Source organism: Acyrthosiphon pisum, chromosome A2 (genome assembly GCF_005508785.2).
Source record: "Acyrthosiphon pisum isolate AL4f chromosome A2, pea_aphid_22Mar2018_4r6ur, whole genome shotgun sequence".
NCBI classification, from domain to species: domain Eukaryota; kingdom Metazoa; phylum Arthropoda; class Insecta; order Hemiptera; family Aphididae; genus Acyrthosiphon; species Acyrthosiphon pisum.
The window spans coordinates 63,841,867-63,848,659 of record NC_042495.1 but is presented as its reverse complement, the minus strand read 5'-3'; positions in this window follow the sequence as shown (position 1 = coordinate 63,848,659).

The following is a 6,793-nucleotide window of genomic DNA, read 5'->3' as shown; positions in this document are numbered from 1 at the left end:
GATATGATATTTGTATGTTACTTGAGGTTAATCGATAGACAAATGGGTTTCCTTTCACTGTTTGCCATTAATCATGGCACCCCAAGTTCTAAAAATGATAAGACGAAGAGGGAATAATATAGTGTACGTTAGAAAGAAACTCCAAACAATAGCACGTTTTACAAAATACAATACCTACGACCTGCAAACTACAAGTGATGCATCTTTAAAATGATGCACTTATAAGTTTTATACAATTTGATAACTATACTTTAGAGTTTAGTTATAGCTTATAGTATATTAGTATACAATATAACGATTAATCAATATTCGTATGATAGTTACTATTATAGTTGGTAACATTGACGATTTCCATTTATCTTTATTCTATAGAACGTATATAAATATTTAATATATTACAAAATGATAAATATAAATATACGTGATATATTGATGAATACCTATTATATTACAGTGAAACCTCAATAACTTGAACGTCTGTAAGTCGAATTTTCGATAACTCGAAGGAATACTTTCGCCCCTGCATTTCAATAAGTATACCTACTCAATTTTTTCTGTAACTCGAATTTTTTTTTCGTCCCCAACTGATTCGAGTTATCAAGGTTTCACTGTATATGTATTTATAGACACGTATTTTATTATTATATCTCATTATGCCTTAAATTCAGCTAAAAAATATAATTGTAACTAATAAGTAATAACTGTTGATTTTTAGTAATTACCTAGTCTTAAAATAAAAATACATACAATTATTATAGATTATAACTTGATAAAGTTGTCTTATTTGACTTATTTTAGAATGTTTGTAATAAATACCAAATTAACAATAATAATATTATGTTACAATAGTCAATAGTAGGTACGTAGGTACACAACTATGTTAGGTAAATAATGAATGGTCGATTGGTATTTTTCGTTGAAATCTAAACAGAGGAAATACTATACAATGGTAAAATAGATAAATAAATGTATTTTTACTAAAGATTTTAAAAAATATGTGTTTTAGTTCATATTGTAATATAGTTACTGCAAGAAGTTAAAAAATGTGTATAAAATAATATTATTCTGTCTTTAGAAATAGAATAGTTAAATTACCTGCGACGGTAGACATATAACATTAAAAACAAACGCATAATTAATATTAGTATCATAGTAGTTAATAAATAATAATACAACTAGTTAGTATCGCTATATGCCTATATGAACCAGGACTCAGGATTTCCGGATAAATAATGTTTGGAGATTTATCTTCAAAACTATATTATTACTTATTACTTATTAGTTATTATAAATTATAATTTATAGTATTATGATTTATGGATCATTTAACTAAATATTGTTCATAAATATAAGGATCAAGGCAATTTCAGTTCTTTCTCATGGTTCTGTTCGTACTGAAACATAACACTACATATCTGTGGCGGATCGAATTCCATATACGGTCCATTACGTATTTGATGTATTATGTACACCTACATAACAGATATGGGTACCCAAAATAATGAAGACTTCACGCTGCGTGACGATTTTCAAACATAGGTTTAATTTGTTTTATTCGGTTTACACTTTACCCTGTGATCCATTTTATAATTATCTAGATCCAAGACCAAATATATTTTGTGAGTAGCACACCGAAAAATATGCGCAGCTCGAGATATCGTTGAAACGTTCATCATGACCGTTATGTGCACATTAAACAATGAAAAAGAAAGGTTTCTATTAAATAATTACAACATAATAATATTATGATCAAAAAAGGCATTTGATAATAATCGTAAAATATCTTTGTAATTAATAATATGTGTGTACATCGCGGAGTTATGCTGAATATTTTTAACGTACCTTTTCTATATAATAATAGTTAGGTAGGTACTAGTTTACATGTTTATTTTGTATCATTGTTTGTTGCAACATAATAATAGTAGGTATAATATAATACACACTGGCGTACGTGTTCTGTTTTGTTAATGTGGCTGTACACGGTTAAACGAGACGTTTTATGATGAAGTCCACGCCGCTGCTGCCAGCCAGATACACAAGCCAGCCTATACTACTGCGGTGATTATGATTTTCACGTAATTCTTTGAAGTTATACGTAATATTATATAATATATAACTTTAAATGACACATTTTATTACACTGTCTAGCACGAAATTATTTTTACAATTGACATTATTATGTTGTATATTATATAGTTGTCGACTTAAAGGAATCTACCTAGGTAAATAGTTATTTATCAATTAAACAATTTATTTCCCAACTACCCAGCAACTAATGGTAATGTACGCCTGTCACCCGGTATATTATATTACACATTATTATTATTATCTATATTATAGATTTTAAATTAGTGATTATACTATCTAACTACCTATCTAAGTACTTAAGTACTTACTCCATTTGTGATTTGTGACGTGTGTGCAATAACAATCAGTTTCAATGTAATATTGTATATTATATTTATGTGCTATGCACTATTGTTAAAGGGCTCAGCCCGTAAAATCTTAATAAATAAATATTGATTCCAAAACTTTTATTTTGACAACTGGCGAGTGAAAAAAATAATCGTGTTCTTTACATTTATAATCAAATAATGATTTTATTTTTAAAACGATTCGTGCAAAACAAATCACGTTGTATTAATATAAAAAAAGTCACAAGATAACAATCTTTTAACTCTGGTAGTTTTTCAAGTGTAATAAATAATGATCCTTGTATATAGGTATATCGTATATGTTTAAATGTTTAATGTACATACATATTACTGAAAAAATCACAACAAAGATAAATACCGTCATGGTCGAGTTGATTCAATGCTGTGCACGCGCGTACTAGGTAGGTATTATTTCAGATGTTTCAATGTTTGTTTTACAAATAATGCATAAATATTCTTTTGAATCTATAGGTAGTTAGGTCTTAGGTACTACTTATTCTTTTTTTTAATTCATGAATGCAATTATTATAAACACAGTACGAGTACTTTGACAATTAGGTAAATACTTGCACAAATGCATAATTTAAATTATACACCCCCTCAAGCAAAGAGTCGCTACTCACTAGTGGGTGACTTCTTAATCACGTCTATCATGTTTTTTTTTAGTCTCTTATCACATATACTTATTATGCTGAGTAAAAAAAAAATTATACAGAGCACATAATCAGGAATATATAGCAACATTTGCTCCACTTGATTTAGAAAAAAAATAAGGACAGGTAGGCACATGAAATAGCTGTGGAAGAGAAGGTCCCTTCGAAGTAGTTCGAACCCCTTCCAAGCTCCAAACTCCAACCCTTAGCTTTCCAATATTGAATTTCCGTCTAGCCCTATCCTGGATTTAGGCAGGGGTGCAGGGCAATGAAACAGAATATGTGAAGAAGGGGTGAAAAGAATTGAATTATTTGAGGTATAAAAATATAATATAAAATGTATTTATTATAAAAATGTATGGATTTCGGAATTTGACCCCAATATATATCTATACCTACCTAGTACCTACCTATAATTAAATAAGACATAGAACTATAGCAGTATAATATATTCAGTCGATTTGATCATTCGGTTTTAAAATAATTATATTTTATTGTTGTTTCGGGAAAAAAATACATCGAACGATCAAAATAAAATATGAATCACAATACCTCTTGCCGTTTTGTGTCAATTTTACCCGTGCTTTTGAGTACCTATATTTTATAACAAACAACATTTAAAATTGTTGGTAAGTGTGGGTAAGTTAACACAGCAGTATGTTACTATGTACTAAATAGGTACAAAAAAATTATAATAAATGTAACTTATCAATTATCATATTTTTAAAACCTTTACCAGCTACTATTGTATACGTCGTAATCCCGATTGCGGAATCCGGAACTTAATAATGTTGACTTATCAGACCTATACATTTTTTTAAAATCTTATTATGATAATTTTCAGTTAAAAACTTTGTAAAATTGTTAAGTTTGTAAAGTTGTAACCTAATATAGATAAAAGATAACTCCTAAACTGATCACGAGACCTATACGGTTCATAATTCATATTATAATATTATGTATACCTGCATGTATAGCTTCCGGCATAATATTATAATATATAGGTAGAAACGCGGTCGATGGCCGCGAGTAAAAGTCGTACGTCCTGCGGGGGAGTACCAGTTTACTATCCCTTCCTACCTTTACGTATGTGCATCGTGCGGTATGTGTGACGTATGTGCAGAACGAGCGATATGCAATAGCGTCAGTTTGTGATGACGGCGACACCCTCGCGCCCGTGGTCAGAGGCGCGTGGTCTGGCGCTTTCTTTTTACCACGCGTGCCAAATATCGGTCGATTGATAAGTGGTACCTATGCATAAATAATAATATGCACTATGCAGTAATCATAATACAATAATACATGATACATAATATCACACCTACTAATGCGGAAATCCATTACAATTTCAGGGGGAGGGGCTAACATTTTTAATATAAATTTGAGCAGGGGACAACATTTGTGTGGACAACTAAAAAAGTCTTGGTGAACTTTGTTTGTCGGAGCGGGGGCAGGCACGGATCCAGAGCAAATATCTGGGGGGGGGGGGCAAACAGTTTTTTTACAACACAAATACAATTATTACAATAAAATATTATACTTTATTCTTAATTTAAAAATGTTGTCATAATAGTAGATATATAGATAATCAATGTGATAAATAAGTTTATACCTATTTTGTTTATTTATTATTTAATATATAATATTTTTATTCCCTAGCCCCCCCCCTGGATCCATCCCTGGGTGGGTGCTACCCCCTCCCTCCACCCCGATTTACACCAATGCACACCTATAAACACCTATATAAATGGTTGATAATATATATATGAACATCTACTATAAATTATCATTTGCCTTCAAAATGTCCAGAACATGTTTTGACTTGTAATAAAGACGAATAATTAACCAACAATAAAATTATTAACCTATACTAAAAAATATATATAACTATATTTAGATAAATTATAAAATAGTTTATGTAAATAATATTTTCACATTTATTAATTAATCATAGTAAACTCTTAACATGTTCTCGATTGTGGCCTGTTATGATACGGTGGTGGTCTTCGGACACAAACGTGTTCTGAGTGCCAGTACCGGCTAGTGTCACTAGTTCCCAGATGGGTGACCACCTGGGTTTTTAGTGACAAATCCTCACCACGCCACATAATATATAGACGTGTTCTAACTTATAACCAAACGCGTCCTCCCCACAGTTAAAAACCTACTGAAAAAATTAACCACTCAATAGCCTATACTGCCACGGCTTATTTAATAATTAAAAAAAAAAAATTTCTTGATTAAATTATATGAAAAATATTAAAATTAAAAATATTTACTTTTATACTTTTAAGTATTGAACGGATTGAACGGATTCCTACATAAAAGGAATTTTAACAACACTGCGGCGTCATCTGTGTGTCTACGAGAGAGTATAATATACACTATATAAATATAGTCCCACTATCCTGTCTGCTATAAACATTGACTCACAGATAAAGGTAACTGGTAAGTAAATTATTATTATTATATTTTTACTAATATAGTAATATCACATCAGTGGTGAACAAACGCAGAGATGATGAGAAGGCTAGTTTATCCTATAGGCTATAAATTATATTTTCAATGATCAAATAGTGCATGCATGTTCAAAAATTAGCTCCCCCCCCCGCCCACCGTCAACGTATGTCGATTGTGTCACTGTTAAAATATTTTGAACTGAACTGAAATGTCGGACGACAAAATATGTTCTATAAAATATATTAGGTAGGTAGTAGGTAGTAGGTATATTTTTTTATAGATCTATTATAGTAAATTTAGTTTATAGTGTAATATAATATGTATTATGTATATATATATTATATAGTTGACAAGTAGATGGTCGCGACTGGTCGATGATATAGCCGTATAGGTATATAATATATACTTACTTCAGAGTTCAGGGTAGATACGTAATGGTCTATATAATATTGTAATAGTGTAACTCACTTATAATATCATATTTTTGTTATATATTTCAGATACCTGAACACCTGGTGCAGTATGGAGTGAAAACTTAAAAAATACTATTTCGAGCAGGAAATGCAGTGCAGTACGTGACACTAAACCTATAGGCTATAGTACCTACTTGACGATGTATTCAAATATTAAAATATAACGGAAATACGAAATAGATATTTATCATATAATCGGAATAGAATAGAATCTGCTATATCCTATAAGTTAAAAGGTATAAAGGTGTGATTTATTATAATATATTATGGTTATAACCTATAGGTTAGGTTAGACGTGATGCCCCACAAATCCTGTAACGCTGAAAAAATGAATAGATGTTAGTATGTTAAAAATGGGTGATTTATTCATTATGTCATGTATAAGTATAACTGGTAAAGTATAATGTAATATATAATTTACTTACCTATTAATTTATTAATTTATTGTACAGAATACAGATTGTAAATTGTCTTTTTTAAATTAAAAAAGCGCTGAAAATTGTAAAAATATGCTTATGAATTAAATGTATTGTAAATGTAAAGTAGACACCTAAACTACCAAACTACTAAATTATAATACCTATACATAAAGGTAACATCTCGTTTGAAATGGCTATGCGTGATTTGAATCTGATTTGTATCTCGCAGTAATTATGAATAAAATTGACCGACATACCTAAATAAAATCATTAAATTCTCAGTACCATTAGACTATTTAGTCGCTTGTCGAGAAAAATTCCGTTTCGGTTACTTATATGAGTTATAATTATTT